The sequence below is a fragment of the Triticum urartu genome, unplaced genomic scaffold (genome assembly GCF_056163025.1).
Source record: "Triticum urartu cultivar PI428250 unplaced genomic scaffold, HENAU_Tu73 scaffold2, whole genome shotgun sequence".
NCBI lineage: Eukaryota > Viridiplantae > Streptophyta > Magnoliopsida > Poales > Poaceae > Triticum > Triticum urartu.
Window position 1 is genome coordinate 10,675,395 of NW_028260368.1, and position 15,000 is coordinate 10,690,394.

General features: G+C 32.1%; 1 non-coding gene across 1 annotated transcript; it reads left to right on the forward strand.

Annotated features, from left to right (window-relative positions):
• The first annotated feature begins 5,357 nt into the window (after positions 1-5,357).
• TRNAL-UAG (transfer RNA leucine (anticodon UAG)) lies at positions 5,358-5,437 on the forward strand. The gene has a single exon. It is a non-coding gene; the product is annotated as a tRNA-Leu (tRNA).
• The last annotated feature ends 9,563 nt before the right edge of the window (positions 5,438-15,000 follow it).

A 15,000-nucleotide genomic window follows, 5' to 3' on the forward strand; every position in this document is an offset into this window, starting at 1 on the left:
AATTCTCGTACTCGTAATTGGAAAGTTATGGAAGGAGACCCATCATTTTGCAATGAAAACAACATATAAAACTCTGGACAATTTCGAAATCAGGCCAAGCGTCTTAATACATATGCAAAAAAATTCATTATTGGCCCACCATTGATTAGAAGATTTAGCTTGTATGAATCGCTATTGGTTTGATACGAATAATGACAATCGTTTCAGTATGTTAAGGATACAGATGTATCCACAATTCATTTAGAGTTACTTAATAGTCTATTTCTTATACCATATCTCTATCCCGTGAAATTCTCGAGCCAAAAGATGGATGCATATGCTGTGTTTCATTTTGCTAAATGATATCAATTAAATGGTGTATCAATTCCATAAATTGCATATAGCAATAAATAAATCAGCAAAATTCTTTCTAATATTTTAGATAGAAGAAACATTTCTTCTATCTAAAATATTAGAAAGAATGTACCCTTCTATCCAAATCCAATTTGCATCGATAAAATAAATCCAAATTCCAGTAGTAGATGAATAATTGCAAATTTGTGTGTGTACGAGATTAGAATAACTTCAAAATAACTGACATAATTTTGTATTTTTCCTGATCAGAAAAATACATGAAAAAGAAAGGAGGTAGAAAAATTTTTGGATTTATGGTTAAAGAAGAAAAAGAAGAAAACAGGGGTTCTGTTGAATTTCAAGTATTCAGTTTCACCAATAAGATACGGAGACTTGCTTCACATTTGGAATTACACAAAAAAGATTTTTCATCGGAAAGAGGTCTACGAAGACTTTTGGGAAAACGTCGACGTTTGCTGGCTTATTTGGCAAAGAAAAATAGAGTACGTTATAAGAAATTAATCGGTCAGTTGAATATTCGGGAGCAGTAATTTAATCGTTCAAATTTTTTTCTTGTTTTATTATTTTTTTAGTAGTCTTATAGTAGTCTTAGATTTTTCATTTTGATGAGCCTCGCTTTGAGGAATTCATGGAATAATCCATTTTCATGGAATAATGAATTAAGGAAGAAAGGATATGAGTCTACCGCTTACAAGAAAAGATCTCATGATAGTCAATATGGGCCCTCAACACCCATCAATGCATGGTGTTCTTCGACTGATCGTTACTCTCGATGGTGAGGATGTTATTGATTGTGAACCCATATTAGGGTATTTACACAGAGGAATGGAAAAAATCGCGGAAAACCGAACTATTATACAATACTTACCTTATGTAACAAGGATATAGAGAGATTGTAGAAAGGGGATAGGATAGTTATTTTTGCAAGAGACTTGTTGTAAATTCCTTAACTTAAGAAAGAAAAAAGAATAAAAACACAGATACATAACATAAAAAAAAGAATAAATAAGACGAGATTCGACCTCCCCCTACATATTTAATTTCCTCTCCTATACAAAAACTAGCAAGACCCACTCCATTGGTAATTCCATCAATAACACCCTTATCAAAAAACTCCGTGAGTTCGGTTAACCCTCTTATACCGAGGGTAAAGACCCTAGTATAGAAAATATCTATATAACCACGATTATATGACCAACTGTATATATTTTTTTTTACTTGATCTAAAAATTCTTTTTTAGGATTTCCTTTGTAAAAAGAGTTTATTAAATCCAAATTCTGAAAAAAAGAATAAGCGGATCCATAGAAGATATATGCTATGAATAAACCAAAGATAGCTAGACTTACAGAAGAAATTGCATTAGTAATAAATTCATATGAATTTACAAAAGAATTAGAACTTTCCTGGGTAAAGTTTATTGAGGGAGTTAACCACTTTGATAATATGGTTAACTCTGCTATTCCATTACCAATTCCTCCATTATCAAAAGAGATTCCTATGAATCCAATGAACAAAGTGAAAAGTAGTAATATAAGAAGAGGAAATAACATAGTATTTCCCGTTTCATGCGGATAGGCAAAAGTTTTTTTAGCCCCAAAAGACGTAGTAAAGGATCCTATCCTATTTCTTGTATTACCTTGAATTTTTGGTATATTTTGTGAAAAAAAAGAAACTCCACTCTTCGTTGTTGATAAAACGAAATCCCTATTCACTCCTTTGGGTATCCTTTTTCCCCATAAGGATATTGAATACAAGGAACTCTCTTTAGTGCTACTGTAATTTTGAAAATGAACACGCAAATACCCATCAAATGTAAGTAAATATATCCGAAACATATAAAAGGCAGTTAATCCTGCAGTAAAGGAGGCTATTATTCCAAAAAAGGGCGAATACAACCAACTATTACTAAGGATTTCATCTTTGGACCAGAAGCAAGCAAGAGGTGGAATACCACAAAGAGAAAGTGTACCCCATAAAAAAGTAGTTCTTGTGATTGGAATGTATTTTCTTAAACCGCCCATAAGAACCATATTTTGACTTTTATCTGGTGAATATCCAACAAGAGGTTCCATTGAATGAATAACGGATCCGGATCCCAAGAACAATAAAGCTTTTGAATAAGCATGAGTGATCAAATGGAATAAAGCAGCTTGATAAGAACCTATACCTAGAGCTAACATCATATAACCCAATTGAGACATTGTAGAATAGGCTAAGCTTCTTTTAATATCTCTCTGAGCAAGAGCTAAAGTAGCTCCTAAGAATAGTGTTATTGTACCTACTAAAGAAATAAAACTCATTATCAAAGGTAAAGATATGAAAAGAGGAAGAAGTCGAGCTAGAAGAAAAATTCCCGCAGCAACCATAGTTGCTGCGTGTATAAGAGCCGAAATAGGAGTGGGCCCTTCCATAGCATCGGGTAACCATACGTGAAGAGGGAATTGTGCGGATTTCGCAACTGCACCAAGGAATAATAAAAAAGCACACAAAGTAGTAAGTAAAGAGTTAATTCCATTATTAGGAATCCAGTTATTAGCTATTTTGAACAAATCCCTAAACTCTAAACTACCTGTTATCCAAAAAAAACCTAAAATTCCTAATAATAGACCAAAATCCCCTACACGATTAGTTACAAAAGCTTTTTGACAAGCACTCGCTGCGATTGGTCGTGTAAACCAAAAGCCTATCAATAAATAAGAACACATTCCCACGAGTTCCCAAAAAAAATAAATTTGTATCAAATTGGAGCTAGTAACCAATCCCAACATGGAAGTATTGAAAAAACTTATATAAACAAAAAATCTCAAATATCCTTCATCGTGAGACATATAACCATCACTATAAATAAGAACCAGGATTCCTACAGTAGTAATTAGTATTAACATAATAGAAGTAAGTGGGTCAATCAAGTATCCAAATTCTAAAGAAAAATCATTATTGACGGTCCAAGACCATAGATATTGATAGATCGAACTTCCATTTATTTGTTGAATAGACAGTTGAACTGAGAATACCATAGCTATACTTAAGAGTAAAACACTAGGAAAAGCCCATATGCGACGAAGATTTTTTGTTGCTGTCGGAATAAGAATAAGGCCAAATCCCATTGACATAATAACTGGAAGTGGGAGAAGAGGGATTACCCATGCATATTGATATGTATGTTCCATAAGAAAAGAAATTGCAATTTTTACTTCAATTTTTACTTCAATTTTTCTATAAAATTGTTTCCGATTCACCAAACCAATTCTTATCTCTTTCTGAAAGAATAAATAAAAAGAATAAGAAAAAATACTGAAATTCTTAATTTTTCCAAAATTTATCTCATTGAAATAATTAAAAATTAAGAATGGGTTTAGTTGGTTAAATTAAAAAAGTTAATAAAATAACTAGGTAACGAAGTTATTTTATTAACTAAATAAAGATATTTATAAAAATAAAAAAAAAAAAGTGGAATCATTTTACTTTCTATTCATAATTCATTTTTATATTTCTTTAAAACAAAGATGAAACAGCTCTCTTGTTCCATAATTAACTGATTGAGTGAATTCCAATGAAAACCTATGTTTATAAGAAATTATCGAATAGTCCTTACTTCATATAGAACTAAAATTCTAATGACTATAAATTACCTAAGTTTTAGAATGTCTTGTTTAAGAGACTCAGTATTTTTTGTTTTGATTGGAATTCCTTTCCTTTATGGAATACCATTCTGAACTTAATTAACTATTTTCATTTTCCCTTCTTTTTATCCCCCCGTCTTATCTTATATGGGGGATAGGCTTCCATACCATATATCTATATATGGAGTATACTTGATATATAAATAGATATAAATAGATTTAAATGAGAAACCCTTCTATATATTCTATATTATTAAAAAAAAAGTATAAAATATATAAAGAAAAAATGTTAAAAAATTCTTGTTGTCTTATCCGCATTAGACAAAATGAAGTAAAAAATAATTCAAAATTTAAGTATCTTTCAGTATCTAAGTATAAATACTAATAAAAAGAAGAAAGAAGGATTGATTTGCAGCAATAGATGTCTTTCACATACAACTAGAAAAAAGTAATTTCCTTTTTGAATGGCAGTTCCAAAAAAACGTACTTCAATGTCAAAAAAGCGTATTCGTAAAAATATTTGGAAGAAAAAGACTTATTTTTCCATAGTACAATCTTATTCTTTAGTAAAATCAAGATCATTTTCGAGCGGTAATGAGCATCCAAAACCAAAGGGTTTTTCTGGGCAACAAACAAATAATAAGATTTTGGAATAATATGAATTGACTTATCAAAAAAGAATTCCAATTATTTAATAATTTGGATTCTTCTTTGAATGTACTTTTATGTGTCGAATTACTCGGTACAATATTCTTAGAACAAAAAACCCCTCTTATCTTATATATACAAGAAAAAAAAAGTTTTGTTTGGTATACTGTGTGCTAAGTATTCTTTTCCTATCAATGAACTTTTCATAATTTTCCTAATAGAATCCTCATATTCTATTAGGAAAATTATGAAAAGTGGAGTATTCTTACAATAGGACTTACAACTTCCACCTATCTTCTCCAAAATCATAAGGTTAGTAAATCTTATTAATAAGAGCATAAAGACTTTCATTCTAGAAATTTTTAAAAAATCCAAAAAGCCTTTTCTATTTATCCATTTTATTTTAATTTCATCATTAAATAGAAACCCTTTTGGATTTTTTTCATTGTATTGAAAGAATTTTCAAAATGTAAAGGGGAAATTAATTAGAAAAAATTAGTTCTATAATTGCAAGTTAGAAAAAAGAAGTTCCAACTCTTTCAAGCAGTGTTTGTGTTTCTATTGGGCAAAGCAAGAGTTTATTGTAAAAAAAAAAAATGGAAACGATACTACCAAACGAAGTCTATTTTAATGAAAACTCTAATGTTCCTAAATTTTATGGACTTTCCCAATATCGACGATTCCCAAGATAATAGCTATTATTCTTTTAAGTTACCTATTATTTGAAGTTAGCCGCCATGGTGAAATTGGTAGACACGCTGCTCTTAGGAAGCAGTGCTCAAGCATCTCGGTTCGAATCCGAGTGGCGGCATTCTTGAAAAAGAATACAATAGATTAGAAATCAATTCGAAATTTACAATTTTGTAATGGGACCTTCCCCTTATGCTATTTGCAACTTTAGAACATATACTAACTCATATCTCTTTCTCAACGATTTCAATTGTGATTACGATTCATTTTATAACCTTATTAGTTCGTGAACTTGGAGGATTACGCGATTCGTCAGAAAAAGGAATGATAGTTACTTTTTTCTCTATAACAGGATTCTTAGTTTCTCGTTGGGCTTCCTCGGGACATTTTCCATTAAGTAATTTATATGAGTCATTGATCTTCCTTTCATGGGCCCTGTATATTCTTCATACCATTCCTAAAATACAGAACTCTAAAAATGATTTAAGCACAATAACTACGCCAAGTACTATTTTAACGCAAGGCTTTGCCACATCGGGTCTTTTAACTGAAATGCATCAATCCACGATACTAGTACCTGCTCTACAATCTCAGTGGTTAATGATGCATGTCAGTATGATGTTATTAAGCTATGCAACTCTTTTGTGCGGATCCTTATTATCTGCCGCTATTCTAATCATTAGATTTCGAAATAATTTCCATTTCTTTTCTAAAAAGAAAAAAAATGTTTTAAATAAAACATTTTTCTTTAGTGATATTAAATATTTTTATGCAAAAAGAAGTGCTTTAAAAAGAACCTCTGTCCCTTCATTTCCAAATTATTACAAATATCAATTAACGGAGCGTTTGGATTCTTGGAGTTATCGTGTCATTAGCCTAGGATTTACCCTTTTAACCGTAGGTATTCTTTGTGGAGCAGTATGGGCTAATGAGGCCTGGGGATCCTATTGGAATTGGGATCCTAAGGAAACTTGGGCATTTATTACTTGGACCATATTCGCAATTTATTTACATAGTAGAACAAATCCAAATTGGAAGGGTACGAATTCTGCACTTATAGCTTTGATAGGATTTCTTATAATTTGGATTTGTTATTTTGGTATAAATCTATTAGGAATAGGCTTACATAGTTATGGTTCGTTTACATTAACACCTAAATGATTACATAAAATAAAACCTTCATGAAATGAAGGTTTTTACTTTTATGTTTTATTTGAGAACCCCTTGAACGCCTTATCAAAGGGTTCTCAAAAATTCGAGATAGATCTAATTATACTTTTTTACTTATTTCTGCATTATATACTTTTTTACTTATTTCTGCATTAATAGAGCAGACGAGTAAAAAAAAGCAAACCTATTTAGGATAATAATTGGATAAGAGAGCCTCTACCCTGTCAACGGATAGGGAGAGAACAAAATCTGGATAAATACCAATTCCTATTACTGGTAAAAAGATACAGATTAAAATAAAGAGTTCTCGTGGTCCAGAATCCACAAAATTTGCGTTTGGAACATTAAATAGCTTGTATCCATAGAACATCTGGCGTAACATAGATAATAAATAAATAGGAGTTAATATCATTCCAATTGCCATTACAAAAGTAATTAGTGTTTTTGGCATTAACAGAAATTTTGGACTAGTAATTAGTCCAAAAAATACTACTAATTCTGCGACAAAACCACTCATTCCTGGTAAGGCAAGAGAAGCCATTGAAAAGCTACTAAACATGGTAAAAATTTTAGGCATTGGGATAGATATTCCCCCCAGTTCTTCGAGATAAACAAGACGCATTCTATCAGAAGCGGTTCCTGCCAAGAAAAAAAGTGTAGCACCAATAAATCCATGGGATAATATTTGTAAAATAGCTCCATTGAGTCCAATGTTGGTTATGGAACCAATTCCTATAATTATGAAACCCATGTGAGATACAGAGGAATAAGCTATTCTTTTTTTGAAATTTCGTTGACCAAGAGAAGTTGAAGCTGCATAGATTATTTGGATCGCTCCTATTATTACTAACCAGGGCGAAAATAGATAATGAGCATGAGGTAACAATTCCATGTTGATCCGAATCAATCCATATGCTCCCATCTTTAATAATATTCCCGCTAAAAGCATACATGTACTATAATGTGCTTCCCCATGGGTATCTGGTAACCACGTATGTAGGGGTATAATCGGCAATTTGACAGCATAAGCAATAAGGAAGCCAAAATATAAAAGTATTTCCAAGGTTGCAGGGTATGATTGATTAATTAATCTTTCCAAATCTAATCCTGGTTCGTTGGAACCATATAAGCCCATACCCAGAACTCCGATTAAGAAAAAAATGGAACCGCCTGCAGTATACAAAATAAACTTTGTAGCTGAATATAGACGCCTCTTCCCCCCCCACATGGATAAAAGTAAGTAAACAGGAATTAATTCTAACTCCCACATGATAAAAAAAAGTAAAAGGTCTCGCGAAGAAAATAATCCTATTTGACCACTATACATTGCGAGCATCAGGAAATAGAATAATCGCGAATTCCGTGTAATTGGCCAAGCTGCTAAAGTAGCTAAAGTAGTGATAAATCCTGTCAATAAAATAGATCCTAATGAAAGTCCATCGATTCCCAATCTCCAGTGGAAATCGAAGACATCTATCCATTTATAATCCTCCTTTAATTGGATTAAGGGATCCTCCAGTTGGAAATGATAACAGAACGCATAAGTCATTAGAAGGAATTCTAATAAACAAATAGATATAGTATACCACCTAACGACTTTGTTTCCCTTATGAGGTAAAAAGAAAATTAATGAACCTGCAAATATCGGCAAAACAACAAGTATTGTTAACCAAGGAAAATAACTCATGATAAAGTGATAAAGACAAGATACGTTTTGACCAGAAAAGCCCGTGCTCGATTATTTCGAGCACAGGCTTCTTCGGTAAAGAGGAATCAGACGATTCGAGTGAAGTTTTTTGTAACGTATCAATAAGATAGAGCCATGCTACGTGTTGTTTCAGGCCCTAAATAAACGCGGACACTTAAAAAATCTGTCGGGCAGGCAGATTCACATCTCTTACAACCCACACAATCTTCGGTTCTCGGCGCGGAAGCAATTTGCTTGGCTTTACATCCATCCCAGGGTATCATTTCTAATACATCTGTTGGACAAGCTCGTACACATTGAGTGCATCCTATACATGTATCGTAAATTTTTACGGAATGTGACATTGGATCTATAAATTTTTCTTTTCAACATAAAATTTTTCGATCTGGTAAAAATGAAATTAGTACTATAATGAGTCATATGTATTGTAGACACCAGACGAAGCAATGGTTTATCCAAACTTCAAAAAAAAAAATCTATTTTTTAATCTGTTTGTGAGAAAGCGTGAAGAGAGCCAAGAGACTTTAATTTTGGATTTCAACAATAAATAAGAAATAAGAAAGAATTTTACGAATTGTACAGACGAATTCGAATTAGCCAATAAATTGGCTATCGTCTTTTCAATATAAATTATTGCAATATTCAAATTGCAATATCAATGAATTACAAATACAAAAATTCATTTAAGTGAAAAAGAATACTATGCAATAATCTACTAAAAAAAATGGATATTCTCAAATAATACTAAGAAAATAGTATTGATTTCTATTTATTTTAATATGTGCGCCTTTGTTTAGAGGATTCTATGTCTAATTATTCAAAAGTCTAATTATTCAATAAATTAGATTGATTGATACGAGTGGATTTCCTATTACGATGGATGGAAGAAAGAATGGATAGTCCAATAGCGGCTTCAGCAGCTGCAAGGGCTATAACAAAAATTGCGAAAATATCTCCTTTTAATTGGCGACTATCAAATAGATCAGAAAATGTTACGAGATTTAGATTAATTGAATTCAGTATAAGTTCAAGACATATTAGAGCTCTAACCATGTTTCGGCTTGTGATCAATCCATAGATACCAATCGAAAATAAATAGACACTCAAAAAAAGTACATGCTCAAACATCATTAACTAACTCCTTATCAATCTCGATTCATTTCAATATGAGGGCAAGAATTGAACCGATTCAATTAATTACAATAGAACAATTACACAACAAAAGAAAAAAAAAAAAAAAAAAAAGGAGGTATTTGTTGGCAGTAGATGGATTTTACTAAATCAAAATTGTGATTCTTTAGTTATTTATTTTAGATTTGCAATTCTTATAATTTGTACTTTTTCTAAGTTTTCTTATTGCCGAGCCATAGTAATTGCACCTATTAAAGAAACTAGAAGAATTATGGAAATGAGTTCAAACGGAAGATAAAAATCGGTTGCTAAATGAATTCCAATTTGTTGAACATTATTTATGAGACCCTGTTCTACTATTTGGTTTGATCTTGTAGTCCAAAGAATTCCATACCACGACGTATCTGGGATAGTAGTCATTAGTGAAAAAACAATAGTTATACAAACGAGTGAAGTGAACCCATCTCCAATAGTCCAATAATTCTTATCTTTAGACCATTCTGAGCCATTTACGAACATTACAGCGAATATGATCAAGACATTTATGGCTCCCACATAAATAAGAAGTTGTGCGACAGCTACAAAGTAGGAATTTAATAAAAAATAGAATAAGGATATACAAACAAGAACTAATCCCAGCGAAAAGGCAGAATAAATGGGGTTGGTAAGTAATACTACTCCTAGACCCCCTAGTAGAAGAACAAATCCCCCAAATAGCATAAGAATCTCATGTATTGGTCCAGGTAAATCCATTATGGATAAAAAGAAATTAATAGTATAAAATTTTTCATGAACTGACTAAAACTAAAGGATTCAAGGAAGGAAAAAAGGATTAGGGTATTTTTTTGTGTATAAACTTATAGTTATAAATTATATTATATCACGAAAATCTAGTCTGATTTAAAATAAGAAATAATTTCCAATAAGCAGTAGTTTTTCGTTTTTCTTTATAGTTTAATTTTAAAGTTTAATAAAGAATTATTAGATTTTTATAACAGAAAGACAAAATCAAAGTTTAGTAATCAGTAATCGTTCTTGAATTCGAAGATTTTTCTTTGTTTATTTTACTTTCAGACGAATTCCTAATTGTTTGAATTGTGTAATCTCCCATTATGGAGATTGGTAACCGACTTAAAGCAATTTGATTGTAATTCAATTCATGACGATCATAGGTAGAAAGTTCATATTCTTCAGTCATTGATAAACAGCTTGTTGGACAGTACTCAACACAATTGCCACAAAATATACAAACTCCGAAATCAATACTATAATTAAGCAATTGTTTTCTTTTAATATCCTTTTCAAATCTCCAATCCACAACGGGTAAATCTATCGGACATACGCGAACACATACTTCACAAGCAATACATTTATCAAATTCAAAGTGGATTCGCCCTCGGAAACGCTCTGGTGTAATTGATTTTTCATAAGGGTAGGAGTATCGTTATAGGTAAACGATTTGTGTGGGATAAGGTAGTTATGAAACTTTGACCTATGTACCTTGTAGCACGTATTGTTTGTTGACCATAACTCATGAACCCAGTTACCATAGGGAACATATTCATTCTAAATATCTATGAAAAAGATATGTTTCTTTCTCTTGTTTGAGAGAGCTTTTGTGTTGAAAATATTCTTACTATTATTGTATTATCTTATTTATAGTGAAACAAGTTGAGAAGAGGTTGTTAATAAGAGATTGCCCAGGGAAATAGGTAAAAGAAATTTCCATCCAAGATTTAATAACTGATCCATTCTCATCCTCGGTAAAGTCCATCTTATTGTGATAGAAATGAAGAGAAATAAATAAGCTTTAGTTAATGTAATAAATATACCCATTGTCATTTCCAAAATTCCAACTGCTTTATTCATTTGGAAAAAATCAAAAAAGGATATATAGGGAATAGATAAATTCCACCCGCCCAAGTAGAGAACTGTTACAAATAAAGAAGAAACTAATAAATTTAGGTAAGAAACAAGATAAAATAAACCATATTTGATACCGGAATATTCAGTTTGGTAACCTGCTACTAATTCTTCCTCCGCTTCTGGTAAATCAAAGGGTAATCTTTCACATTCTGCCAAAGAAGAAATTAAAAAAACCAGAAAACCTATAGGCTGACGCCAAATATTCCATCCAAAAAAACCGTATTTTGACTGTGCTTCAACTATATCAACTGTACTTGAACTGTTAGATAATCATAGTCGGTGATAACATCACAGTTCCCACCGCTATTTCAAAACCGTACATGAAACCTTAGCTTCATACGGCTTTCTATGATCAGAAAAAGGAAAGGACTGTTTTGTTCCTAGCCCCGGGGGCGTAGATAGAATTAGATAAAATAAAATAGATTTGAAAGTCCTAAATTAGACCAAAGGAATTCCGTCTGCTAGAATAAGAAAAAGCGCTTCCGAATTGATCTCATCCTTTATAATATAATGAAAATTTTTCTTTGTTCAGTAATAACTTAATCTTGGAATAAAACACTTGTTACTTGTTATAGGAATTCAATTAATAAATGGAAAGAGTTGGGTATTAGTTCATGAGCAATTCTGCATGAATATGGATAGAGGAAGGAAATAATGAAAATTTTTTCTAGTGCACTCCATATCTTTTTTACTATTCTTCTTTCCCCAGGGAGGGGGTATTTAAAAAGAAAAAATGGATAAAGGGTTAATTCGTTCTTGATAGCCATTTCCTTAACAAGTGAATGGGAACATACTCTGGATCGGAATCCGAAGAAAGTACTACTTGATAATTTCTACAAATTGCAAGTCCTTATTATGATTCCTTTTATGGGCAAAAATCTCTAATGTTTTAGATTTTCCATTACTAATCCTTTATGTACTTTAGTGTTCCTAACCCTTCACTAACTTTTGGTGGATTCTTCTTATGGATTATTAAGTTATAGTAATAACTAGGAGTATTCTAGTAATGGAATTCCATATCGTGAATCCTTTATTCTTGGCCGCTTCAAGATATGATGACTAATTAAAAAATATCAACCTTGGGATAAAGAGTTTACACTGCTTATGTTTACTTCCACTTTTTTCTTGTACGTAGGAAATGAGATTTTTTCTTTTTACTACAAATTTATAAGCTGTTTTGTTTCACTCATATAGCTATCTAGTTTAACTTACCAACCCAAATACTAAATAAGAAAAGGAATATAAATAGTTAATGGATTTTATAGGAAAAAGATCTATTTTAACGAATCACACGTAGAGATATTGCTAGCACACAAAAAGTTAATGGTATTTCATAACTAATGGATTGAGCAGCAGCTCGTAGACCGCCTGAAAAAGAATATTTATTATTTGAGCTATATCCTGCCATAAGAAGACCAATAGGAGCTATACTTGAAATGGCAATCCATAAAAAAACACCAATACTAAGATCGGCTAAAACAAAATGATATCCCAAAGGGATAACTAAAAAACTTAATAAAACTGATATGACTGCTATAGAGGGTCCAATGCTAAATAAAGAAATATCTCCTCGGGATGGCAGAATATCTTCTTTAAAAAGTAGCTTAGTCCCATCTGCTATAGCTTGAAGCAGGCCCAGGGGGCCAGCATATTCAGGACCAATACGTTGTTGTATCGACGCAGATATTTCTCTTTCTAACCACACAATTACGAGTACCTCTATTGTTATTCCCAAAAGGAGGGTCAAAATGGGTAGAATCGATATCAGTCCATAGACTTCTTTTAATAATTCCAATTTCGAAAAAGAATTGATAGTTTCTACCTCTACCCTATCTATTATCATTTCAACGATCAACTTCCCCCATAATGATATCTATACTACCTAATATCGTCATGATATCAGCCAATTTCATTTTTTTAACTAGCTGAGGAAGAATTTGCAAATTAATAAACCCGGGTGGACGGATTTTCCATCTCCAGGGGAAAAGGCTATCATCTCCTACTAGATAAATCCCTAATTCACCTTTTGGGGCTTCTACTCTTACATAAAGCTCTTGTCTTGACAATTCAAAATTGGGCGAAGGTTTTTTACCAAGAAATTTATACTCAAAATCATTCCATTCAGAATTATTTTCTTTCTTAAAGCGTCGGACTTCTAAATTTTCATAAGGTCCTCCAGGAATTTTTTCTACAGCTTGTTGAATTATTTTGATGGATTCCCTCATTTCACCAATTCGTACTAAATAGCGAGCTAACGAATCCCCTTCTTTTTGCCATTGGACTTTCCAATCAAATTGGTTGTAAGACTCATAAGGATCTACTTTACGAAGATCCCATTGTATTCCAGAAGCTCGTAACATCGGTCCCGATAAGCCCCAATTTACTGCTTCTTCTCCGCTAATAAAACCTACTCCTTCAACTCGCTCTAAAAAAATTGGATTCTGTGTAATAAGTTGTTGATATTCAACAACTCCGCGTAAAAAATAATCACAGAAATCTAAACATTTATCGATCCATCCATAAGGTAGATCGGCGGCTACTCCTCCGATGCGAAAGTAATTGTGCATCATTCGCATACCTGTAGCAGCTTCAAATAGATCATATATTAATTCTCTCTCTCTAAAAATATAGAAAAAAGGAGTCTGTGCGCCGAGATCCGCCATAAAAGGTCCAAGCCATAGCAAGTGAGAAGCTATCCGGCTTAATTCTAACATAATTACCCTAATATAGCTGGCTCTTTGTGGTATTTGAATATTCTCCAAGAATTCTGGTGCATTTACTGTTATTGCTTCTGTAAACATAGTAGCTAAATAATCCCACCTTGTTACATAAGGTAAGTATTGTATAATAGTTCGGTTTTCCGCGATTTTTTCCATTCCTCTGTGTAAATACCCTAATATGGGTTCACAATCAATAACATCCTCACCATCGAGAGTAACGATCAGTCGAAGAACACCATGCATTGATGGGTGTTGAGGGCCCATATTGACTATCATGAGATCTTTTCTTGTAAGCGGTAGACTCATATCCTTTCTTCCTTAATTCATTATTCCATGAAAATGGATTATTCCATGAATTCCTCAAAGCGAGGCTCATCAAAATGAAAAATCTAAGACTACTATAAGACTACTAAAAAAATAATAAAACAAGAAAAAAATTTGAACGATTAAATTACTGCTCCCGAATATTCAACTGACCGATTAATTTCTTATAACGTACTCTATTTTTCTTTGCCAAATAAGCCAGCAAACGTCGACGTTTTCCCAAAAGTCTTCGTAGACCTCTTTCCGATGAAAAATCTTTTTTGTGTAATTCCAAATGTGAAGCAAGTCTCCGTATCTTATTGGTGAAACTGAATACTTGAAATTCAACAGAACCCCTGTTTTCTTCTTTTTCTTCTTTAACCATAAATCCAAAAATTTTTCTACCTCCTTTCTTTTTCATGTATTTTTCTGATCAGGAAAAATACAAAATTATGTCAGTTATTTTGAAGTTATTCTAATCTCGTACACACACAAATTTGCAATTATTCATCTACTACTGGAATTTGGATTTATTTTATCGATGCAAATTGGATTTGGATAGAAGGGTACATTCTTTCTAATATTTTAGATAGAAGAAATGTTTCTTCTATCTAAAATATTAGAAAGAATTTTGCTGATTTATTTATTGCTATATGCAATTTATGGAATTGATACACCATTTAATTGATATCATTTAGCAAAATGAAACACAGCATATGCATCCAT